This window comes from Miscanthus floridulus, chromosome 1 (assembly GCF_019320115.1).
Source record: "Miscanthus floridulus cultivar M001 chromosome 1, ASM1932011v1, whole genome shotgun sequence".
Classification (NCBI taxonomy): Eukaryota; Viridiplantae; Streptophyta; class Magnoliopsida; order Poales; family Poaceae; genus Miscanthus; species Miscanthus floridulus.
Window position 1 is genome coordinate 14,228,851 of NC_089580.1, and position 26,447 is coordinate 14,255,297.

General features: G+C 50.4%; 1 long non-coding RNA gene and 1 pseudogene across 8 annotated transcripts; one reads left to right on the top strand and one right to left on the bottom strand.

Annotated features, from left to right (window-relative positions):
* Nucleotides 1-15,328: 15,328 nt before the first annotated feature.
* LOC136452328 (uncharacterized) lies at nt 15,329-22,520 on the top strand (annotated as a pseudogene).
* Nucleotides 22,521-22,836: 316 nt separating this feature from the next.
* On the bottom strand, nt 22,837-25,951 carry LOC136547122 (uncharacterized). Of its 8 annotated transcripts, XR_010781547.1 has the most exons (6): nt 25,131-25,938; nt 24,923-25,037; nt 24,056-24,104; nt 23,809-23,904; nt 23,595-23,707; nt 22,837-23,510 (listed from the first exon to the last, which is right to left on the bottom strand). It is a non-coding gene; the product is annotated as an uncharacterized lncRNA (long non-coding RNA). The 8 variants fall into 8 exon arrangements; XR_010781520.1 differs by having other exon boundaries at nt 24,056-25,037; nt 25,131-25,948; XR_010781529.1 differs by lacking the exon at nt 24,056-24,104 and having other exon boundaries at nt 25,131-25,936.
* Nucleotides 25,952-26,447: the final 496 nt, after the last annotated feature.

Sequence of the window (26,447 nt, forward strand, 5' to 3'; positions counted from 1 at the left end):
TGGAAGCGGCCACAGTGGCGTCCAAGGGAGTGGCACAGTCCACGCCACCGGAGGTCCAGATGGGGGAGGCCGCGACCACGTTAGGCCCGATGGGGTCGGATGCGGCTGTGGTGGCGTCCGAGGTGGGCCGGACGGGGGAGGATATGACCGGTGGGTCTCCGGGCGTCTTGGCGGTGGTGGGAAGGACTCGCCGGCTGTCGCCCCCAGCCCTATTATCGGGGGGCACCCATTCCCCCACGTGGAGCGAGCCATCGCTCCATTGGATGGATGCTCGGGATCCGTCGTCGGCTCTATTCTCGCTTGATGATGTTGCTGAGAGTGTGGAGCGGGAGAACCTTGACATCGGGTTCTCAGCCATGATCAATGCCTTGAACCAGGCCAATGGAGCCCTGCGCAAAATCATCGTTCCTTCTAGCCGGGTATTCGCCTTGTTCTCCTCCTTTTCGTATCCTTGTGTTTTCATGTTTTTGATACCGGTCTTATTTTCATAATCTTGCTGCCCATAGTCGGAACAAATCCTAGTTTCTCTGCGAGCAAAAGGCGGAGTGGGACCGCCTCATCGAGGAGGCCCGGTTGCGAGGAGATGTGAGCGTGCAGCTTGCTGTAGTCCAGCGGCGGGAGGCTAAGGCACGTTGTGACGTGGAGGAGTTCCATGCAATGTTTGAGGATTTGTCGGCGAGGACAAAGCTAGATGAGGAGGAGATCACCAGGCTCTGAAAGGAGCGAGATGAGTTGCTACAGAAGAATGCCGCGGCTAGTGAGCGGGCCGGCGAGCTCCTGGTGGAGCTACAGACGGAGCGGGACCTCAAGCTGAAGGCTGAGGAGAGGTCCGCGACGTTACAGGAGAAGGCGAACCAGGATGCCGTGGTGGTCGATTGGGCCATCCGAGAGCACGATGAAGCACGTCGGGAGGCCGAGGCACGCTGAGCGGATCTTGGAGTCGAGGTGGCCCGATGGCTGGATGCCGAGGAAGTTTCTGCCGGTCTGCGCGCCGATCTTGCCAAGGCACGGGGGCTTCTTCAAGTCAAAGGTGATGAGTATGATCGCCTATCTTCCACTGTCCTAGCGATCTATGATGACCTACGGGTGACGCAAGAGGAGGGGGCTGCTTCCCTCGCGGTCCGTGCTGCTGGTATCACAGCGCATGTGGGCCAGCTTGAGGAGAGCGCCTTTTGCCTCGGGATCACCCAAGCCTTCACTGTCGCCCATTCCCATTATGCTTAGGAGATCAACCTGGGGGTGATGAGCCAAGGCTTCACGCCTATCTATGAAGACACTGAGCTAGATGAGATGGAGAAGGCGGTGGCTCCCCTTGCGTGGAACATGGCGGACAAGCTGAAAGAAGAGGTTCTCCCTTCATGGAAGTAGTTAGTGGAATTGGTTTGATAAACACTTATTTGTAACATGTGAACAAGTGTCAGTGCTTCTGTGTCCTGGAAATGGTTGCGTAAGTCTCGTTTCGTTTGTTTTGATCTTACCTTCTCTTTTTGCGATGAAAAAGATTTAGACAGTCGACCCTTCCGTTTGTTAAGACCATAGGGCCCAAGGTTTTTTAGGGGAAACTTGATTGTGCTGGTGAGCAAAATTACCGTAGCTGTCTGGTCGTGGGCTTTTTGCGGTCTTACCAGTCTGTTCCGCTAAACCTTGCCACTGGTCTTGATGCGACGAGGAGGTCAAATGTAATATTTTCTCGAAAAGAAAAGAAAGGAGGTTCCCATACCTTTATCAGCCCTCGAGTGAGATCTGACCCCTTGTGGTTGCTGGGGTCGGATGTTACTGGAGACCGAAGCGAGGGAGGCGAACTTACGTTTGTATTTACTCATACCCCTTACCTTAGGACTTTGATGATTGTTGCGTGACCGTGCGTTATGAGCTTGCTAACGGGGATGTTCGGATGGAATTCGATCCTATTTGCTTCACGACAGGGTCAGCGAAGCCCTCGGGTGGCATTCCGCTACTCCTTGGCCCGCCTTCCAATAGATTCCCCCTCAATGGGGTTTCTATGGGCTCGGCTAGAGGCTGGATTTGAACAAGAAGGTTGAGATGACCCTATTCACCTTAATGCGGGTCGAGCAAAGGCCGTTGAGGCTCATCTGTGTTTTCTCCCCTAGCTCTTGTTCGACGCAAGGCGGCCCCAGACCCTTCGCTAGTCAGCCATCGAACCTCGGTCTCTTGATCTTGGATCGAGTGGCTCGAGCCCCCGACCCCTTGAGGGTCTGCTAGGGGTCAGCCGTGTTTTCGCGCGCTACCCCGTCCTCGGTTTTCACGGCCGGAGGGGCTAAGTTGACGACACTTGCCTCAATGGCTCGAGTGTCGCGCTCGATGAGCTCGCTAACGGGTATGTTCATGTGGAATCCGGATCCATCATTCGCTAACAGGGTCGGTAGAGCCCTCATGTGGCTTCCACTACTTCTGAACCCGCCTCCTAGCAGATGCCCGAGCCATTTGTTGGGCTCAGGCAACCCGTTGGCCTCGCCTCAACAGAGATTCTATGGGTCTGGCTCGAGGTTAGAATCAAACGAGAAAGGTCGAGATGTCCCTATCCGTTTCTAAACAGGGTCAGGCAAGGCCGCTGGGGCTCATTTTAGTTTTCCTCCCCTGGCTCTGTTTGACACGAGGCGGCCTCGAGCCCTTCATGGGCCGGCCTTCGAACCCTGGTCAGGCGTCGCTCATATTGAATGAAGCGGCTACCGCTTCGTGACGCAACACGAAGCGTTAGGATGCAAGAATTTGCATATGCAACGTTTGGACGTATGAATTTAACATATAGTTTAATCAAAATGAAAGCAGGGGTCGGTAACGTTACCTTGGTGGTATGAGCCGTGGGAAGTTCCTACCAGACATGTCTGAGCCAGGTTCAGGTCTGATGTTTTCAACAAGGCCGACGTAACCTGCATAAGTATCGCTACTTTTGTTTTTGCGATTGATTTTTAAGCGATCTACCAGCCTTCCCCCTAAAGGGGGGCTCTACAGTGGACCCCTCCAAACTCCTTTTGGGAAGGCGGGAGCCAAGGCTAGTAATGTGAGGAACTATGAATGTGATTATGCTGGTGAACAAAAAACACCGTAGCCGTCAGGGCGTAGGGTCTGTTGGTTTGTCTAGTTGTATTCATCATTTTATTCCCACACGCCGTGCTTCCGGGTTTTTTTAAACATAAGGAGGGGTCGGGCTAAGAGGGTGTTTAAACAAACAGGCACCCTCGGCAGCCCCCAAGTGATGTCTGTGCTCCTACCGTTGCTAGGGTTAGAGGCTCGGTAAAGATTTCAACACTCAAAGTAAGTAAACAGGGGTGCTTATCTTTCAATTGGTCATTCGTTCGTTGTTTTGCCTAGGCCGCCCAATCAACCCAGGAGGCCCGCTGGGCTCCCCCTGGAGGGAGGTTCCATCGTTGGGTCGTTCCATGGTCCTACCTGGGGAAGCGGAGAGTCGCCTGCAGGTGAGCGTGCCCTGGTTCTCGCGTCCGGGGCGCATTAGTGGCGGGCCATGCCTGGGTGACGTTCTGGCTTACCAGGCGATGTCCCATCGACCAGAGCGCGTCCCGTCGTTTCCGGCGTGTCCCGTCAGATTTCTGTCAGCATTGATTTCGCATTTGTATTGAATAGGGGAAGGTAGAGAGTTTTTCGTCCGAACCTTTTGCCTTTCCTTAGCTGCTAAGCCCCCTCTTTAAATAGGGGGGGAAAGAGTTCTCGCCCCACATCCCCACCAGCATCTGAGCCACCACCTCTTTTCCTTTCTTCTCACCGAATGCATCGGCTCCTAAGTGAGAGAGGGTAATGTCAGGGAGAGAAGAACTCACAAGTCTGCCCATGATTCCAGAGCACGATGTCGAGCTGGAGGTTATCCAACGTAGATGAGATGGCGCGGTTCGCCTGTGCTGAGGAGGGGTCGCCGCTACCGAAGGAGAAAAGGCATCGGAGGGCGATGAGCATTGTCGATTTCGCCACCATTGGTTGCGGCCTTCCTTCAGCGGGAGGCACTTTCTGCCCCGACGCCGTTGTCAGGGTTACGGCTGATGATGATGGCGTAGTCCCCGGGCATCCCGGTGGAGGCGCCATTGTTAGGGTTGTGGCTAATGATGATGGCGTAGTCCCTGGGTGCCCCGGCATTGGGACACCACAGTCACCGGCGTGGTGCTCATTGTTGCAGATGACGGTGCTTTCGAAGATCCAGTGAAGCGGTGGGACGTCACCGATGGAGGGCATGGCGCAGCGGCCATAGTAGACGAACTGGTCCGTGTACATGCTCGGTCATTATCGATGGAGAGTTTGGCGCGGTGGCCGTAGTAGACGAACTGGTCCGTGTACATGCTCGGACATTGCCGATGGAGAGCTTGGCGTGGCGGCCGCAGTAGTACATGTAGTAAAACTAAGCAGAGATTGTAACTGAATAAGTTTGGGGAGCCCCCGAGTGAACAGTCCTTTGAATTTTAGGAGTACATTAGTCCTTTGTGTGATGAAATCATTTTGTAAGTGGTTAATTTGTGCAAAAATGAACAAATTTTCATCTTTTGTTACGGCAAACAGCTTTTCAGCTTCCTCTTCTTGTGGAAGAGGTTTCGGTGCCCTTCGACCCTTCCCGTGGCCCAAGTTGTAAGAAACTAGGAGTGTGGGTGAATTAATTCTGATCACGCTGGTGAGCAAAGAGGTTGTAGCCGCTGGGGCGTGGGTCTCCCGCAGTCCTACCAGTTGTACTCAGAATTTGTTCCCGAAATCTTAGTCCTTAGGACTTGTTTACGAGAAGAACGGAAAACTTAGATAAAGTTTTCAAAGATAATATAGGAAGTGTTTGCAAGATAAACGTACTTGTACTTGTATTAGCCCCCGAGTGAGGTCTGGCCCCTCACAATTTGCAGGGGTCGGATGTCACTAAAGATCGGGGTTTTGTAAAGACAAAAACTGATAAGAAGAAACATGCGTTTATTTAAGGGTAAAAACAACGTAGCTGCTCAATGTTCCAGGCATTGATGAAGACCTCTCCGTTGATGGTTTTCAACCTGTAGGAGCCTAGGTGGAGTACTTCCGCGACGACGTACGGCCCCTCCTAGGGCGGGAAGAGCTTGTGGCGGTCCTTGTTGCTCTAGACGAGGCGGAGCACAAGGTCCCCGACGTTGAAGGCTCGGTCCCACACCCGTCGGCTGTGGTACCATCGCAACGCCAACTGGTACTTGGCCGAACGGAGGAGGGCGATGTCATGGGCTTTGTCTAGCTGGTCCATGGCATCTTGGTGGGATGCCTCGGCCTCCTGTTCGTCGTATGCTCTAATTCTTGGTGCTCCATAGTCAAGGTCCGTTGGGAGAATGGCCTCAGAACCATAGACCATGAAGAAGGGTGTGTAGCTGGTGGCCTGGCTAGGAGTTGTCCTTAAGCTCTAGAGCATGGCCGAAAGCTCAGTGAGCCAGTGCGCGCTGAACTTGTTCATTCGGTTGAAAATTCTAGGTTTAAGGCCTTGCAGGAGCATGCCATTTGCGTGCTCGACCTGCCCGTTCGTCCAGGGGTGCGCGACGGCTGCCCAATCGATCCAGATGTGTTGTTCATCTTAGAATCAAATGAATTTCCTACCAGTAAACTGCGTGCCGTTGTCTATGATGATGGAGTTCGGTACTCCGAAGCGATGGATGATGTCGAGGAAGAATAGCATAGCTTGCTCGGATTTGATCATGGAGATCGATCGAGCTTCAATCCATTTTGTAAACTTGTCTATGGTGACTAGTAGATGGGTGAAGCCCCCGGGCGCCTTTTTGAGTGGCCCAACTAGGTCAAGCCCCCAGACCGTGAAGGGCCACGTGATGGGGATCATCTAGAGCGCCTAGGCTGGAAGGTGAATCTGCTGAGCGTAGTACTGACACCCTTCGTAGGTGCATACAATTTGTTCGGCGTCGGTTACTGCGGTGGGCCAGTAGAAACCCTGCCGGAATGCGTTTCCAACCAAGGTCCTTGGTGCGTCATGGTGACCGCAGACCCCGCCATGGATATCGCTCAGCAGAAGTCTTCCTTGTTCGCTAGGGATGCAGAGCTACAGGATCCCGATGTGGCTCCGTTTGTAGAGTTCGACCTCTACAAGAATGAAGGACTTAGCGCGGCGTGCGAGCCATCGGGCTTTCATCTTGTCTGCCGGTAGTGTGTCGTGGAGGAGGTAGTCGAGGTAAAGTGTTCTCCAGTCATTGAGAGGGTCAGGTTCTACCGCTGGACCCTCTTCAAGCTCCATGACCTTGGGGTCGGGCGGAGCAGTCGGCGGATCAGCCCCCGGGGTCGGATTAGATGGGCCATCGTCGGCCTGTTCTGACCCCGCGTAGCGCACCGAGGGCTTGTGTTGATCGCTGGCGAAGACACCTACCAGGACTGGCTCTCGACCAGACGCTGCTTTCGTGAGTGCATCAGCTGCTTCATTGAGGCGCCTTGGGATGTGATTGAGCTCGAGGCCATCGAATCTGTCCTCCAGTCATCGGACTTCTTGGCAATATGCCGCCATCTTGGTGTCGTGGCAGTTTGACTCCTTCATAACCTGATCGACGACCAGCTAGGAGTCGCCCCTGTCGTCAAGGCATCGGATGCCTAGCTCGATGGCGATTCATAGGCCATTGATGAGTGCTTCGTATTCTGCAATATTGTTTGATGAGGGGAAATGAAGCCGAACCATGTACCTCATGTGGACCCCGAGGGGTGATATGAAGACTAGTCCTACACCGGTGCCCTTTTTCATCAGCGATTCGTCAAAGTACATTGTCCAGTACTCTTGATCGATGACTGCTGGTGGCGTCTAGACTTTGGTAGACTCCGCGATGAAGTCGGCCAGCACCTAGGATTTGATCGCCGTTCGGGAGGCATAAGTAATGCCCTGATCCATTAGCTCGAGCGCCCACTTTGCGGTTCTTCCTATAGCATCCTAGCTATGAACGAGCTCACCGAGGGGGAACGATGTCACGACTGTCATAGGGTGTGACTCAAAGTAGTGGCGTAGCTTCCTTTTGGTGATGAGGATGGTGTAGAGGAGTTTCTGGATTTGGGAGTAGCGGGTTTTAGAGTCGGATAATACCTCACTGATGAAATATACGAGGCACTGCACCTTGAAGGCGTGCCCCTCTTCTTCCCGCTCTACTACCAAGGTGGCGCTAACCACTTGCGTGGTGGCCGCTATGTATAGGAGGAGGGATTCTCCATTGCTTGGTGGGACCAGGACCGGGGGTTTAGTTAGAAATTGCTTAACCATGTCAAGTGCCTCCTGAGCCTCGGCTGTCCACTCAAAAGTAAGGGTCTCAGTCCTGTAATTGGACTAATCCCCAAAAGTGATGGGCAGATCGATCTGTCCCAGCGGTACGGCCTGTCTGCCAGGTACGATGCCATGGAAGGGCGCTCGAATGGGGCGGAGGTTCATTCGGTCGATGCCCATCTCGTCGAGTGTCTTGGCATACATGATGTTGAGGCCGCTGCCTCCGTCCATCAGTACTTTCATGAGTTGCTTTGGGCCGACGATCAGATCGACAACCGTGGGTACCTTCCCGGGTGTGGGACGGTATCCAGATGGTCGGTCCGGTCGAAGGTTAGGGCGGATTCTGACCACCAAAGAAAGGCGGGTGTGGCCGGTCCGGCCGTATAGACCTCGCGGCGCGTGACCTTCTGGCGGTGTTTGGAGTCATAGGCCGCTGATGCTCCAAAGATCATGAGGGTGCCATTCAGCGTTGGGAAGGCATCGTCCTTCTCCTCTGCGTCATCTGTGGTAGGGACAGGTTCCTTCCCCTGCTCCCCTTTGTTGAGGCCCCTAGACAAGTATTTGCGCATGAGGCCATAATCCTTGTATAGATGCTTGGCCGAGAAAGCATGGTTTGGGCATGGCCCCTCGAGCATTTTCTCAAAGTGGTTCAGAGCGCCCTCCGTGGGCTTCCGGCCACCCTTGCGATCGGCGGTGGCCACGAGCGAGCTGTCGCGGCGTTGCTTCTTGTTTTTTCTTTTGGCGGGACGGTTGGAGGCACCCTCGCCGGTGTCCTCGTCCCACCTCGCCTTGCCATCGGAGCGGTCCAAGATGGCTCCAACCGCCTCCTCCCCAGAGGCGTGGCTGGTGGCAATGTCTAGGAGCTCCTTGGTAGTCCGCTGGCCCCTTCGCCCTAGCTTGTGAACCAAAGACTCACAGGTTGTCCCGGATAGGAAAGCTCCTATCACGTCAGCGTCGACGATGTTAGGGAGCTCGTTGCATTGTCGGGAGAAGCGCTGGATGTACCCGTGGAGGGTTTCATCTGCCTTCTGGCGGCAGTTCTTGAGGTCCCATGGGTTTCCGAGGCATTTGTACGTGCCCTGGAAGTTCCCCATGAAGATCTCTGTCAGATCCACCCAACTTTGAATGGCGTTGGACGGTAGGTGCTCCAACCATGCTCACGTCGAATCGGCCAAGAATAGTGGGAGATTGCGAATAATGAAATCGTCACCACTCGCCACCACCGGCTTGACATGCAAGCCGATAGTCTTCGAGCCAAAGCCTGGGGTTTGTTTCCCCAGAATATTTAGGGATGTTGGTTGGTGGTCAGTACCTTAGTGGGAACGCAGTGTTGAGGATGTGTCGGCTGAAGGCCTAAGGGCCTAGCAGGCGAGGGCTCGGGCTTCGGTCCTCGTCGCTGTCGTAGCGTCCGCTGCATCGAGGATGGTAGCCACGGCGGGCTGCCTCTCCTGCGCTGCCATGGGTGCGCCTACAGGCGTTGATGGTGCCGCGCACGTCGCGGTCGTGGCCGAGACGTTGATGTACCAGGACAGTGGAGGGCTGCCTGCCGCCTGGCGGTGTCTGGTGAACAGACACGTCCTTGGTGGGGCGCACCGAGGGCGTGCGCTAGCTGGCGTCGGGCTCACGTCGTCGGGACAACAAGCTTTCTGCCTGCTGCGCCGCCGCATGCTCGAGCAACATGCGAATTTCTCAGCGAGCGCAGCGATCCTCGGACGTTGCGGCCTTCTGAAGGTCGTGTAGCAAGGCCGTCGCAGCGGTGATGTTTTGACTTGCCCAAGCGAAGTAAGGGAGGGTCCCGTCGTCGGTGAGGATCCTCTGGTGTGCAGTCCGGGCCATGGCACGCGCGCGCCCCCCGTCTACACGGCGTTCAATCTCGCGATTGATGTCCGCGTACTCCCGGACGAGCCCTTGCCAGGCCTCATCGATCTCCAGCTTGCGGGCCCTCAGCTGCTCCAACCTTAGGCGAGATGGGGCCACCGTCTCCTCCCCAGACCTACCACCAGGGTTGCTTGTCGTGGTGGCCTCTTCCCCAGAGATGCTTTCGACGTGCCCCTCGGGGGGTTTGCGCCATGAAGCATTCCCGGGAAGGGTGGTGGCTCCCCCTGCTAGAGTCAGAGCTGGAGGACGATCCTAGCTCCTCCGTGAGGAGCCTGTGGAGAGTCTCCGTATCATGTTCAATTGTCCCCATGAACTCGCTGTCCGTGGGTGGCTGAACCATGCGTAGTGCTAGAAGGTGGCCAGCGGTCGCCGCGGCATTGTGGAGACCGAACGGAAACACTGTCGGGGCGCTCCGCACGGGGCCTTCCAGAGAGAGGGTGATGCAGCGCGAGGCCGCCCTGGATAACTGGGGTCCAAGGGAGTCGCCTAGCTGGCCCTCAAGCCTTCGGTGGCTGAGGCTAACGGAAGGGAGAGGCTGCACGGCCGTGTGGGCCAGCGCCAGCTCTCCTCCTAGTGTGACGATGAAATCTAAGTCACCGAAACGCATGTGTGCGCCCGAGACCCAGTTGATTGCGTGCGTGGCCATCCGAGGCCTAATTTGGAATGTGCAAAGGCCCCTACCTGGCGTGCCAACTGTCGGTGTTTCGTACAAGCACCGGCAAGTAAATTTATAGTAATGCGCGTTAGACCCGGATGGTGTGCTAAAGGACACAAGATTTATACTGGTTCGGGCCGAATGTCCCTACGTCCAGTCTGTTGCTACTCGTGTTATTAGCACCGAAAAATAGTTCATAGTAGGGGGTACAAACGATCGAGAGAGGGACTGGTCCCAAGTCTCTGATGGAAGGATTGAAAGGATGCCAAGAGCTTGGTAGCAGCTTGACTGTGTGTGTTGTCAAAAGTCGGTCCCTTTGTTGGAGGAAGCACATCCCCTTTTATAGATGAAGGGGACGGCTTTACAAGTGAGAGGGTTAGGGTGTGTACGCTACCTAGCCTTGTTGTTCACGTCTACCCAGCCTTGTTGTCCATTCTGGTGGATGTGAAAGGATGATAAACGCCTACAATACTGTCGATGCCACTGTAGAATGTTAGGATGGCTACAGAGTACTGCCCCACGCAGGGTATGGACTCTGATACAATGGTTTTGACTTATGAGCCTCGCTCAGCCTTGCTCCGCACGCCTTCTGGTTCCTATGAGTCTCTGTCGGAGGGACACGGGGTCGGGGTCCAGAGTAGCGTTGTGGGCAAGGTCTTCCGATTGGAGAGGACGTTCGGAGGCTAAAGCGAGCTCTCCGATCTGGTGGACCCGAGGAGCTAGGAAGCGGACGCCGCTCCCCTGTGATCATAACGTGGTGACCGCACATCCGTCATTTGTGGAGGACGCGAGTCCTTTCCTGGACCGTAGTGGTTGTCGCATATCTACATCGGGTTCCGTGTCCCAGAGCTGAAGGCGGCGCCTACAACTCTATAGGGCGAAGAGCACGCACCCGCAATACTTTTCAGACTCTACTACGTCCAGGAGGGTCTAGAGCACCCATCCCGTCGTTCCCTGGCAGTACTTTTCCTACCGGGGCACAGGGTATGGTCCTTGAAGCTGCGGTTGACCCCAAACGTCTTGTCCTACCCTGCACCTATCATCATGAGGGAACGGGGAGAGGTTGTCAGGCAAGACGAAACCAGTCCTTGGACATCGAGTGAGGCGAGGTTCGTCCTCGGACGTATGGCGAGGCGGAGTCTAGTCCTTATCCCTCGGGCGAGACCGAGCCCATCCCTCAGGGGTCGGGTGAGGCGGAGTCAATCCCTAAGCTCTCGGGCGAGGCAGAGCTGGCCCTTATCCCTCGGGCGAGACCGAGCCTGGCCCTCGGGGGTCGGGCGAGGCGGAGTCTGTCCCTAAACCCTCGAGCGAGGTGGAGCTAGCCCAAAGGCGTCGGGCGAGGCGGAACCAAACTCCCGTCACTCGGGCAAGAAACGTAGCGGCGCCCTTGTCCGTCCAGAAGTTTTTAACGTTAGATGGTTATTAGTTCCACCTCCTGAGGTACCGCGGTGTTAGGTCCCCGATAGTTCGAGTGAAGCTTTTGTTTCTCTTGGAGCTTTGCTTTTAGATGGCTTAGTGGTTGCCGACGAGTCACCAAGGTGTGGTACATGGCCGGATGTTTGTGAGGGCTTGATCGTGCCTCTAAAAAACAAAAAGAGATTGTCTTAGTGGAAAGTGGAAAGTGGTCTATTTGGACCCAGCTACAGTAGACCTTTATTGGGTCACTCACGGCTTCCACAACGGAGACGTACGGCCTCACTTGATGAGGCCCGAACTTCGGTCAAACAAATCACTGCATCTTCTCTATTTGGTTTGGCTCACGCTCTTTTTTTACATTGCATTTATTTCATATATTGTGAGCCACCATTTGTGTCTACTTGGGTGTATGTGTTTGTGGGTATAGGACTGTAGATACATCTTGAGCAAGTTACATTTGCATCAAACACCTCCCACAACACCCTAGATTGAAGATGGGAAGAAGGAAGATCAAAACAAGCACTTGACAATCTTGTTTTTGTTCTGCCCGAAGAAACCAACTAAGCCGGTTCCAAGAACTAGCTAAGCCGGTTTTGCTGTGTCGGTGCTGGTTCTAATATGTTTTGTGTAGATTTAAATTTGTAAAAAGCCTATTCACCCCCCTCTAGACATCGTTTAGATCCTTTCACTCACACACCTCAACACTCTCTAGGTGATGAGGGAATCTCCCCCCTTCTTCATCTTAATGGCCTCAAGGCGGATCAAGCAACCTAGGGGAGAAAACACATAACTTGAATATCCAAGCTGAACAACAGCACACAGGGTCATCTTTGTCCATGGACAATGGAGTTCTAACTTTTCAGAATGTGTATAACTGCACCTATATATAAGGATGCCATCGTTAGTGGTGCGCACCACCAAGGCCTCTTTGGATAGAGTACTAATTGGTTCAATAATCAATACCGCCTAGGCAGCCTTTGAGATGAATCTGTGAGGGTTGGATTGACTGTCAAATCTTGGTACCTTTGGTTTGTAATTGTGCCCACAAATGCTCTTGCAATTGCTTCATGAGTGGAGACCTCCCGTCAAAGAACAATATCTCCCATGTCCGTCAAAAATGATGCCTGAAAACGATTTAAGACCTCCATGCCATATTTTAGAGCTAAAACGGAATACCTATCTCTCTATAATTTTGGACAACATCTATACGACCTTAAGTATGCAGCTACTGACTAGAATCTCATGAAAATTGTTTCGAGTTAATGACCGAGGTAGTATCTAAGTTATAAGGATCTCTTCTTCTATACATTCATTTTATATATATTCCAACACTTTCCATCACATAGAGACTCTGTCAGGCCCCAAACGTGGAGCAAGCAAGCCAGGATTCAAACTAAAAAATTTATATGATTTTGATAGCATGTTAAGTTGTATGCATCAATTAATTTAACCCAAAAGCATAAGCCGATAGAAAAAAATAGGCAATTTACTTTATATTTCAACAGAGATCCTCTCGTGCAATTTGTAACCGAATGAACTTGTGGATGCGATTCACCCGCAGCTCCTGCACCGGTGCACGTACGTCCTCAGCTCCTCCCGAGTCATGAGCATGGCGAGGAGGAACACGTACGAGCAGACGATCCAGGTCTTGGCCCAGCAACTTCTCGAGCGACACCAAGCCAGCACGCGTTGAAGTTGTCGAGAACTAGCGCCTCCTAGTGGTGCCAGGAAGAGCTCACCGCGGAAGAGACAATAGGATCCATCCTGCTGGCCTTCAGGCTTCAGCTTGATGCCGATCTGCACCAGATGGCTGATGATGCCCATGTGTTTTATAACGGTAATGCTCTCTACCGAACGTCCGGCCGATCGGACACGCGTTTTCGTTGGGCCTGCGAAACAGGTCTGACCAACCCATTATTAAAAAAAATCTGATCGCTTCTACCAGGATGGAACTGTCTCGTGCTGTGTGCCCCTCGCCTCGTGCCTCGCACCACGCCCCTGCGCTTCACGCCTCACGCCGGACCCGCCTCGTGCCACGCACCCCGCCTGTGCCTCGTGGCTTGTCGTCCGCGCCGCGTGCTACCCGCACCTCGTGCTGCGCTCCCCCACGCCCGCGTCAACGAGGCTTCATTGGACGGCAGCAAGTAGATGTAGATATGCACATGTTGCAACCGTATGTTTTATTCATTTCAGATGTATGTTGCATATGTTTCATCTGGATGTTGCAAAAGTATATCTGGTGTTGCATATGTTGCAATGGCTATACACGTGAGTTGCAAGTGTACGTTTCAAATATTTCAGCTGTTTCAAACATATGTTGCAAGTGTTTCATCTGGATGTTGCATATGTTACGGTGGCTATACATGTATGTTGGAAGAGTGTTTTACAAATGTTTCAGTTGTTTCATCTGGATGTTGCATGTTTTCATCTGGATGTTGCATATATTGCAGTGGCTATACACGTATGTTGCAAGTGTATGTTCCAAATATTTCATGTATTTTAGACGTATGTTGCAAGTGTTTTATCTGAATATTGCATATGTTGCGGTGGTTATACATATATGTTGTAAACGTATGTTTTAATTGTTTCACCTGGTTTCAATATGTTGCAGTAGGTGCTGCTCCCCATGCGCTATGACTCGCGGGCACGCATGCATTGCACGCACCCATCCTGTGCTGTCTATCTCTGTCATACAGGCTAACTCCAATTATCCAACGGGCGGTCAGTGCCCAAATGGTCGAGAACCTCCTGATCAAAGTGTATGCGCACATGCAGAGCGCCATAGTGGACCAGCACCCAACAAATGCAGAACCAGACGCCCATGCATCATTAGGCTTGGCCCCCCCCCACGGTGGGGCATGCAGCTGGAGTCAACACGGGTACGCACTTTGTGCTCTCACCCTCTCTCTCGTTGGAGCCGAGCAGGCCCCACGCACATGCTCGCCCGTGTAGGCATAGCAACAGCAGACGTGGACCCAGCAGCAGCAGACGCGGGACGCAAAGCACACGGGCAGACGCAGCAAGCCAGCAGGCGTAGCAGCACGTGGGTGCGCGGGCATTCAGAGGCGCCCGTGCGTCTGAACGGCCGGACGCTAACAAGTGAGATAAGCAATCTCTTAAAATTCTTCTTTTTTTTAATCCAAATAATAATAATAAATAAATAAAGAATAAAAAGTCTTCGTGTCTTGTTCGACGTCAAGACCAAGAACTGGACTGTGGTGCGCCCGCCGCCGGAGTTCGCGGGCTTCGTCTTCTCCGTCGCGTTCGTCCGGATCTGAGGATCTGGATCTTGTTCGCCCCGTGCGTCCGTCCGCGACGAAGAGACGTAAAGGAAAGGAAAAGGCTACTACTAGTACTAGTACGTACTCCTATGTCCGTGCACCGTTTCCGCCATTGCTGGATCGGATGAAGACTCGTTTCCACCCCTATCCTGTGTTTTTCCATCACTTCATTAGTGGATGTGGATTGTTTCTTTTATTACGTTGTTTGGTAAAATGGTATGGATGAGCATATCTATTTTCTAGTTGAATGAACATATATATGGCTACAAAGATGTAGATCACAGCAAATTGCATACACACGGGACATTAAATGATTACAATATGCAACCAACCAAATAGCTAACCTATAATCACTATGTTCGTTTGTTGGTTTCAACCAGGCTTATTCAACCAGTCAATAGTATTTTTCTCTCATAACAAACCAGCACCAGCCAGCTCAAACTAGCCCAGAAACCAATCAGCGAACATGTCGAATATAAGTTGGCTGTATAGCCAGCTGTATATGACCTGACATGAATTTGCAGTGAGCAGCTGGCTAAATTATTAGCCTTGCTTTCGGTACTGGAACATGATTTCTGCGGCCAAGAAAGCAGATTGCGTTGCTGCATAGCGTGATTGTTACGACTTGCGATTGCGAGTCCAAGGAAATCGATGCAGCATCTAAAATTGCGCACGTTGTCTCCGCCGGCGGCCGCGGCCGTGACCGTGACACCCTCAGCCCACAAAACCCGCGGAGTTCTCCATCATCACGACTACGCCGGCGCCACCGATAAGCAGATACACTTTATACAATGTACTATCGTAGTACCTCCGTGCGTCTACGTTTCAGTTTTGGGGACAAAGATTTCCCTTGTCGTGGTCTCTAATAAGCAGATCAAGTCAGGCGGTGATATGCCCGTTTCTTCGTCGTCGTCACCAACGGTTGCTGTCATCAACTCCGACATGTCGACGACATCCCGCTGGGCGTCGTCTTTGCCTGACGATTTGGTTCGCCAGATAGCGTCGCTCTTACTGGTCGGCGACCTGCCGGACTACGTCCGCTTCCGTGCCGTGTGCGCCTCCTGGCGATCCGGCACGGCGTCCCCGCACGGCCGCAGCGTCGTCGACCCACGCTTCCATCCGCGGCGCTGGATGCCGCTGCCCGAGGGCAACGGCCTCCACCCTGGCCACCCCAAGCTGCACAGCTACGCCCGTTTCTTCAACCTCGACACAGGAGCCTTCGTCCGCGTCCACATCCCGCTGTTCCAGGACCACTGCGCTCCACGGTTCTGGTATTCGCCCCGAATGGGCCGAATTTGCCCATTTCGGTTGGGCCCGAAATAAAAGCGAACCGGCCAAAAAAAAATTCGGCCTCATTTGAATTTTCAATATGGCCCATGGCCCAAATCAGCCTAGAGATCCCGACCTCTAGTATAAAAGCCTGAACACCTCTTGAAACCCAAAATTTTCACTTGTTCCTAGTCTTTCTCCCTAGTGGCCGCCGGCAGCAATTCTGTAGAGGTGTGAGCAGATCTCGTCTTCAGCATCCCGTCCTCCCATGTTCCCCCACAGCCATCTCTAACCGGGGAGATTTAACTTTTTAGCATTATAAGGATCGGCACCTTGTGAGATCTCACTGCAATGGCTGGCAATACGACTTCGGCACGCAACGGAAAGAAGAGATATAGAATTGCCACTTTTGCACTCGTGGCACGACAGCGCGTCAGTCCAGGTGGGATCCGAGGCAGCATGGGGGTGGCAAATGACCGTGGCTGCCCCTGCCCTCTGCTGCTAACCCAGCTGGGCCACACTCAGTCGCCTCGCCCGGCCCATTCGCTCGTTCTTCGTCTCCCCACTCTCATTGTAGCCCTCCGACGCCGTCACCGCCTTCCTCTCCCTCCTTTCTCTCCCAACTTTCTCGATGGAGCATTACTCAGAATCGTCTGGAGGTGGACGGGCAAGGAGCAGGCTTCACGGTGGCCCGAGCACCCACATTGCCTCGGTCGGTCTCGATCCCATTGGTGAGCTCAGCGGTTTCCCGTTGATCCCTTGTCCGGATTGCCATCTTTGCTCGAGTGGTGGAAGGGTGGACCAAGAAGGACGGTGAGAATCATGGTCGTCTGTACTTCAAGTGTGCAAGGAATGGGGTGAGTTATCTCCTAGATTTTCCTAAATTAGCACAGTCAGGTTTGTAATTTGTGTCCTTTTTTTAGTTCCCTAAGTTGTGTGGGTACTATCGATTCAAAAAGCAGTACTTCCAGCAGTTGAAGGATCTCGGCATCGTCATTGTTCGGCCATCGAACTAGGCAGAGGTGGTGGAAGAAGAAGCTTCAGTGGGGAGTCCAGATGGTGACAAGCAGAGGAAGGAATTAGAGCACAAGCTGGAGAAACTGATGTTGAAGATGAACATGTTCATTGCTTGTGTTGTATGTATTGTCTTTGGGTGTGTAGTGATGTATGCTGTAATGAAGTAATGGATGAATGAAACTGAAAAATGTTGTCCCCAAAATTTTATTGTCTGGATGGATGAATGAAACTGATGGATGACTGAAACTGAAATGATGAATTGACACATAATTCACAGAGGTGTGATAAAAATAGATCACATGAACATCATTTCATTGAGCAGTGGCACATAATTTAATACAAACCATAACAGGTTCAGATAGTTGGGATGTCTACACATCCATTGACATTTGGCCACTTACATCATAGTAGCTTACGGCCACACATTACATAGTCATTTGGCCAGTTCCAACACAAAAGCTTACGGCCACACATCATATTGTCTTGTGGCCACATAAAGCACATAATGTTCAGGCCATGCATCACTACACAAAAGATCACACAAAAGGTTCACTACAAGTTTCACTTTTTCTTCCCCTTCTTTGTTGGAGTCTTCTTTCCTGGACTCTTCCTGACCTTGGATGCCAGTTGCTTCCTCCTTGGTGTCATCTTCCTTAGAGCACCATCAGTAGGCATGTCTTGAATCTGGTTTACAACTTGCAAATCAAGGCAGGTGTTCCTATGTTCAAACATCCAGGAGTTCAGGGTTGCATTCTTTGGCAAGCATAGAATTGTAAAGGTTGTATCATACCTTGGAGGTGTTCTTGGGCTTGATGGTGGAATTCTCTCTAGTGGTGGCACATCCAGGAGATGCCTCTCTGCTTGTTCTGCTGCTTCTGTTGTAGCAGCAGCCTTATCTGCTGCTTTTGCAGCCTCTCTTGCTGCCTTTGTCGCTGCCTCTCTAGCCACTGCTGCTCTTGTTCTCGATGTTCCTTGGTCAGTTGGTGGCTGGTTCTTCTTGGCCTTCTTTCTTCCTGGTCTAGGTGCTGTCTTCTTGGTCCTCTTCCTGTAAATAAACACCATAGTTAGGTTAGTTGTTGCTTATTTGTTGAAATAAGATAACAGTTCAGTATTTACCTTTTCTTTGTCCCTGTCAGTGCACACCTCTAGCTACCAGTTCTGTGGCCATACTCACCATAGCCAGTACATTTTACCTACCTAGTTCTTTTTCCAAATCTTTCAGTTGGAGATAGGTACCTGCTCTTCTTCAATCTGCATGGTAGTTTTTTCTTCTTGGACAGTGGTGGCAACAACTTGAAACCCTTGTCAACCTCAGGCCATTGGTACCTATCAGTGATGTTTGGGATAATACCATGGTAGGCAGCCTGAAACTTCTTAACAGAGTAGTATTTGTCCACATATAGGTCCATTTGGGGCTGCCTCATAGTGGTGATGATAGCTAGTGCATGTGGGCATGGCTTCCCAATTACCTGCCATTCTCTACAGGCGCAAATATGCTTTGTAAGATACACAACATGCCTCCTCACTTCTTCATCTTTGTATATCTATGTGACTTCTGCTTCTTCTGGATGCCCCTTGGTCACTTTGAGGTGGCCTAGACCCTTGGAAGCTGCATTGAGCTGGTGTATGACAGCAGGTAAGGTTCCTCCAGTCAAGGCAGTGGAGATCTTCCTTCTCTTAGCAAACAGGACCATTGTTTTCTCCCTGATAGTATCAGCCAAACAATGCACAGGCAAATCCTTCTGCTCTTTGATCCATGCATTCCAAGACTCAGCTAAATTATTGTTATGTAATCACATTTGATGTCACTGCTGAATTTGCTCTTGGCCCAGAGTAGGTTATGGTGCTCTTTTAACCAAGTAAGCACACCAGGGCTAGTTGCCACAACCTTGTCAAAGAAATACTTGAATTTATGAGGAGTATAGGTCCTAGCTACAGGCTACATGTTTTTGGCATAGACATCTCCACTGTAATATTTCTTCATATTCTCCATCAAATGTTTGAAGCACTCTCTCTTCTCACAATGAGGCCACACTTGAGCCACTACTGCCTCAAGACCCTTGCAAGCATCAGTGCATACTGCTAACTTGTCCATAGGTCCAATTGCTTTGCTAAGCTGCTCCATGAATCAGATCCAGTTTTCCTTGGTTTCTGAGTCAAACAATCCAAATGCTAAAGTACACATCCAGTTATGGCCATCTAATGCTTGGGCTGAGGGCAAGTGGCCATTCCACAACCCATTAAGGTTTGTGGAGTCTATACTAATGTATGGTCTAGATCCATTTCTAAAACCATCTATGGCTGCCTTGATACAACAAAAAAAAATCTGCTGAAATGAATCTTCCCATCAACTTCTTCAGTAGCTATCTCAACTATAGTACCAGGTGATCTCATCTCTACATATGTCTTAAATCTATACAACCAATCAAAGGAGTTATCCCACTTACTAAAAAGCTTGATGGCTGCTCTCTGTCTGCCATACACTATAGTTTGGTAGGGGATCTCAATCTTGTATTTGGTCTGCAGCTTCTCCTACACTTCCTTTGGACCCATGCTTGGCTTCTTCTTGAGTAGTGGAATAGCCCTCTCTGTCATCTAAGCTTGTGAGGCCATCCTGCCAACCACTCTGCTTCTAGATGCACAATTATGATGCCCTTCATTTATTTGCACCTACACATGCACAAAACAGCCAAACATAAGTAACCAGACAAACATAACATCCAGACAGTTTAAATGAAACAAAACAAATCTATAAAAAAATACCCTGACACTCCCATCATGTTGGGTTCTAGCTCTAATAATCCAAGGACATCCAAGAGAAGCATAATTTTCCCTAAACCTTGATGTATCAGAGTGTGCAGTGTGAAGCTCAAACTCCTTGACAATTGCATGTTGTCTCACAGCTAATCTGAAATCATCCATAGAAGGGTAAGAAACCCCTACAGACATATCTGGATTATCCCTGTCCCAATCAAACATTGGCTCTTCACCCACATGATCATCAACTGGTACAGCTGCATCTGCCATATCACTCTGCATCTCAGCTGTCATGGTAGGGATAGGCACAACTTCCCTAGCTGCTTCCTCTGCTGCTTTGAAACCCATTGCCTCATACACTTTGTCCTCATCAGCAACTTCCTTGGCCTCTCCATTCTCATTAGGCTCTGCCAATATAGTCAACTCAGCCCAATCAACCTCTTCTGCTTCTTCCACTGGCACAGATGAAGGTGGAGAGCTACAGGTGTCACCACTGCCTTCAACATTATAAGGAACATCACTGCCTTCTACATTATCAGGAGCACCACTACCTTGTGCATTACCAGGAGCGGCACTGCCTTGTGCAGAAGTGATACCAGATGCACACCTAACCCCAGAGCTAGCATTGGCAGTTTGAGCATGTTTGCTGACTACATCCACTACAAGCACAGCTACCCTATCATTCCATCTATCCTTTATTAGCTACTCAAAATATTCATCCCTCCTAACTTTCCATTCAGATTCACTATCACTGTCAACCACCCAAACAGTCAATGTCTGTGAAGGTCCCCAGATTATCTTACCGGCCATTTCATCATGAAATTTAGACAGAGAAAACTGCACAGTCCTATCCAGCCATAGTTCATGCTCCTACGATGACATTTCTACTTGCCCGTACTCACCATCAGCAACATACTTAGAAACCTTAACAACTAATCTAAAAGCGTTGTCATGATCAATCCTGACACAATAACGAATAGAAACACAAATCAAACTGTTAGACGGTATCCTACTACACAGCATCTTCCCAATCCGGAATCAAAGCGAGGACGAAGTGTACTGAAGTTTACCTTACCAAATAGGGCAACCACTCCAATCCATTGCGTCTCCAATCTCCACCGTAACAGAAGCCACTACATCAACGGCTTACGAAGCAAGGAAGGCGGACAATTTCACCATCACTGGTAGGAACCCTAACCTAACCTACAATCCCATCAAAACCAGTGCAATAAAACGAGCGGGGTGGCGACAATGGCGGTCCACACGTACCTTCAATCCATCGAGAAAGCTAGGAGAGGAAGGAGGGAGAGGAAGGCGGCAGTGGCGGAGGGCTACGGCGAGAGCGGGGAGACGAAGAACGAGCGAATGGGTCGGGCGAGGCGACTGAGTGCGGCCCGGCTAGGTTAGCAGCAGAGGGCAGGGGCAGCCGCGGTCATTTGCCACCCCCATGCTGCCTCGGATCCCACCTGGACTAACGTGTTGTCGTGCCACTAGTGCAAAAGTGGCAATTCTGTATATCTTCTCTCCGTTGCGTGCCAAAGTCGTATTGCTAGCCATTGTAGTGAAATCTCAGGAGGTGTCGATCCTTATAATGCTAAAAAGTTAAATCTCCCCTCCAACCGTTCCCATCCATCTTCTTCGTGGGTCCCTTGTCCATGAAGCTCCCACTTGCTCACATGGACCATGGCCAGCAGCAAGTAGGACGGTGGCGACGGCGACGGCGCCGGCGCAGCGACGCTATGGTCACTTTGCGTGTGCCGGTGTCGTTGCTGCCCTCCCTGCCGCCTGTGCATTGCACGCCGCCACCAGATGCACCCTCTCCATGCCCACGACCTTGTTTGACTGTTTAGAGAAATTTTGTTCAAATTTGCTCAAATTTCATTCAAATTTTCACTGGATACCGGTCCGAATTTTCGGATTTTTCTGAATTTCGTCTAATTAGGTGGTCACCAAATTTTTTTTTCAGAATTGAATCCCAAAACCTTGCTGCGCTCTCGACTCCATCGATGGCCTCCTCGTCCTGCAGCGAGACCACGACACCACGGTCCGCCAACTCCATCCTTTCACCAGTGACATTGTCGATCTCCCCCCGCTCCTCCACCCTCCTCCCGCAGTCGCACCTATGCGGCCTCACCGGATTACCGATGAAAAAGAGGCTGTGATTTCTTAGAAACATATCTACAGCCGCTACCTTCGTCGATGGCGTTGTCACCGTCATGCTTGCTTTCGTGCGCTTACTTCACGTCGCCGTTGCAACTCCACAGGACCGGCAATGGACTATGCCACCATGGTCATGCCCTGGTCAACCATTATGGTCATCCCAAGGCAAGATCTACGTGGCGTATGCGACGTTTGGACTTCCATCTGTCATACAGATTTTCCAGATAGACACACCCCTACTACCAGATGAGCTACCGCAGCCGCCAAAGCTGATTGCCACGTGTAATGGAGTAGGACAACGCTACGTAGCTATCTCCTTAGTAGAGTGTGACTCAGAGATCCTGGTGATGTTCTACGCGTACGCTCTTTCCAAAATGCTAGTTTACAAGCTCGCGGATCTTGTCGTGGGAAGGTATATCCCAGTGACGAGCATAGGAGGCAAGGCCATTTTCATTAAACAGAGGAGTATCAGTGCCTCAGCCAAGGCATTTCCCATCCTCAACCTCAAGGGTGATACAATCATATACAGCCATTACTTCGAAAATGAAAGCTACCTTTCGGAATACCACCTTAACAACGACACGAGGTCGCCAGCCATGGATCATTGCAGCTTTGATGGCACTGAGCCGGGTCCGTGCAGCCTCATTCACCACATGATTACATGCTGCAGTCGTAGACACTGGTAAGTACAGCAGTACTGTTTTCATACATTGTTTTTATTTCTTTACTAATTATGCTCGTTTGATATCTTTCCTCTCCGATCCAATTTCTTCATGCTGCTGGCTTATGTGCTTGTATACAGGAACAAAGGGCTACTAATCGGCCGGAACAAATGGCCGTATAGTAGTGACATTCGATGGCCGATGACAGCTGGGGGGACCTGCGTAGGCTGCGTCACGGGGTTAGCCTTTTTATCCATTGTTTATTTACTAAAAAATATGCTAACACATCTGTTCAGACACATGTGTTTCTCGGCAAAGTGTATTTTTTTTCTGTTAGTGGTTCAAAATTAGTTTTCACTAATAGACAGAGAGTACAACTCTGTTTTTATCTATAATTTTGCCCTAATCTTACCCAAGGAAAATGAAGAGCAAAATTGACACATTGATCTTGGAAAGCTGTAAGTATGTTGGCACGCATATATATATATATATATATATATATATATATATATATATATATATATATATATATATATATTGCTTAGATATAGCTAGCTCACTGCACTTTCTGGAACCTTAACATATATAATTCTTTTTCTTATTAGAAACCATCCAAATATCTACTGGTTTTTCAAGCAAGGTATAACAGCATGTCAGATTGCCTTCTGTAAACAAAATGTTGAAATTTTGATTAGCTACGAGGCTGATCAGAGGTCTCCTGTCTTTTTGTTTACTTTCATTCATTCATGTTTCATCATATTACTGTTTATTACGGAGTACTTCTTTTTAACTTTTGGTGGGTTTTTTAGTTTATTGTATATAACTAGCGGGTAACCCCACGCTTCGTGCGGGCAGCAAGCTGATGCAGACAACAGACTTAGATGCAGTGATAAAGGCGATATGTATCAGCCAATGATGATTCAAACATAACATTTAGTTGTCTTGCAGGAGGGGCATGAATTAGGTAATATTTGAAGATTAAAGAAAATATCAAAGGAGTAAACTGATCTGAGCTATGTAAGGGTACACATAAGGTCACTTAACCGTGTAGAAACATATTACAAATAATGACACACTTTGTACATGGAGAATATGACAATTGGTGATGTTGGGAACCTACTCATCTTGCATATGTTCTGAAGGAAGAAGCATCTAAATCTGCTCTAGTTTGCACTTGAAGCAATTGGTCCCTGTGTACATATCCTAATCTGATGATAAAAGTAAAGGAGGGTAACGAACCGGGTGTTGTATCCATAACAATTTTCAGGGGTGAATGTGATGGGGATTATTACCTGATAACAAAAGAGTGTAGTGCTATGGATCATGGAGGTAGCAGAATCGTGTATGAAGGGCACATACCCTATGTGGGCCTTGGTATGATGTTGGCGTCTAGTACAAATAAGATCTAAAATAGCAGAAGTTGCATTAAGTAACAAAGACTGTTACTATTGCTATGAAGGACGGACATGATTGTCAGGGAAGAATTAATATGTCATATCTATTTACCCAAAAAAAAATCAGGCGAGGGTAAGGCTTGCCACTGACACCCTTCCCCAGACCCCACACAAAGCGGGAGCTCTCTGCACTGGGTACGCCCTTTATCTATTTACCCAAAAAAAATTCAGGAATCAATGCTGTGTCCTTTCCAAGTAGAGCAATTGATTGTTGTGTAGGTAGCAAAGAAGCAGTAAAGTGTTGAATTGATAAATGGTGCAGGATATTACGAAGAAATCGTGGGCGAAAAAATTATTACGTTGTAAGAAAGGATTGACGTTTTAGCCATGGACTATGGAACAGAACATCTGAAAAGACCATATAGCATATGTAGCCTTCAGATTGAACTTGAAATATAGCAAGAGTTGTGTCAGGGGATAATTAATTGTAGGCAGATCTTTTTGAAGAAAAACTGTGCAATGGGAATAGTTTCCTAGGCCGAGAACAATTGATCTTTATGTACATATCCAAACCTGATGGTAAAAGTAAAGAAAGTTAACAAACAGAGTATTCTATTGATAATATGTACGTATGCAGTACGTTGCCCAGTTTGATTGTTGTTAAAGCACATAGGCCAATGGTGCATTACTGTGAGTATGATTTGTGTCAAAATAACTTCAGTACAAATTAGGTAAAAAATAAGCCAAGAACTTGGATGCATCCGCCCGATGCCTTGTTTGGTCCAACAATCAAATGCTACATGCAGAAAGAGAAAGAGGCTTGATGCATCTGAACCTAATGGATGGAAAGTATGATTTTTTTTCCGCGTCTTCTAAATCAGGTACATAGGAGATTTGATGGACAACAAAGGTTGAGTAAGCACAGATGAAGCTGGAAGCACATTTGTCTGAATCCAACTCTAGTGCTGGCACAGGTACAGAAAGTGAAATTTGAAAATGGGGCTATAAGTAATCAATAGTCTCATTTGTAAGACCGGAAATAAATTTGTTACACCTAGTCATGAGCTGGGATGTGTAGAGAAGGCAAATAGGAGGAACTAAATTGGTTTTTGTAGAAGCAATCCAAAAAAAGAAACATTTGGCTCTTTAGTTAGTTTAGCACACTGTCACGCCATACCAATTTTCAGGTAAATTGAATCCATAAATTGCAGGGCTTAGAAGATTACCTCAAGTGTGAAAGGTGAACGAAAGATGGAGAAAATGATAAGGTGCACTACAGGAATAATAACGACAATAAAAAGACGAAGCCAGGAAACAGCACTGCAGTAATGGTTGTTGGTCCTGTAAAGAAGAAAGAAGACATAGCTTGCATTATGTTGTTATTAGTAGTCCACTCCAAAAATACACATACATACCCCAAGGTTTTACAGATACCTGAGGAAAGACTGGTCGGAACAGCAGGATAAGGGAGTCTAAGGCAACCATCTGTAGCATAAAAATTCATGAACCTGCATTATATGGCATGGACAGGAACCTGCAAGGCAAACGAAACGGTGTAAAATTTCGCAGGAAAAGGCAATTTTATTTTTTAAATCCAGTACCAGGCTAACAACAACAAAGTAAAATTGTGGCAGTGCATAAACAAAATTTGAAGGTAAACATGGAATCAATTTGTACACACGCAGGGTCCATTCTGACTGGCTAATGTAACCATAGTAAAGACATGATGAAGTAGACGAAAAACCACTGAACCGTAGATTGGTTTCCACTTATATAGATGAACCTACACTATAGCAGCAGAGGGGGAGATGAGCAGAAAACGTGGAATATGTACGTAGTACCACGGATTTGAGGATCGAAGAGGCACTCGAACCACGGGTTGCTGAGGAAGCACCCAGATCCGGCCTGTGGAGTCCTTCGCATCGGGTAGCTGGCAGCCCAGTGGGCTCCTTCGCGGCGGGCGGCATGGCAGCCGCGGATCCGGTCGCCCCTCACACGTGAGGAGATGGAGGACCCGGGGGGGAAGGGGGGAGCGCCGGTTTGGCCGCCGCGACCCACGGGTGAGGTGGCCGGAGGCAGCTCTGCGCTGCGCGGGGCGACGTCGCGACGGCCGTAGGGCGCAAGTGGGGCGGTGCTCCGGCGGGGTCGCGTCGCGGCTGGCGGAGGCTGCAGGAGCGGCGGATTTCGTGGGTGGCGCCGCCGCGGCAGTTTTTTTTTTTTACACCGCTGAACTATAGATGTCCAACGGCCGTGCCGAGGCGGGCACCGACCTACGGCCCAGGCACGGCCTGCTGGGCCGATTTTCGGGCCAGGCTGACCCGATAAGCACAGCCTGTCAGGGAGGCCGGGCCAGCTCAAGGCCCGCTTCAGCCGGCGATGATGGCGTCGAGGTCGAGGGGGCCGCTGGCCGTGTCGACGGCATCAGAGAGAAGAAAGGGAAGAACAAGAGGGGCAGTAGGGGGCGAGGGGCAGCACGGGAGCACGGTGGCGACGCCGGCGCGCTCGCCATGGCCTCGAGGCAGATCCACAACATCAACCGTCGGAGCAGGCAACGGGACGCCAGATCCGGTCGCCCGAAACCGGCTACCGCGCTCGAGGCCGACGGCGGTGCATGGAGGAGGCCGCAAAGACGAGAGGGAGGCGGGGAAAGCGAGGCAGGCAGGCAGCTGCTTGAGCTGGATCCGGCGGCGTCGCAGGCCGCGGCAGCGCACCTGAGGCGTGGAGCCTGGGGCCGGCGCACTCGCTCCCGAG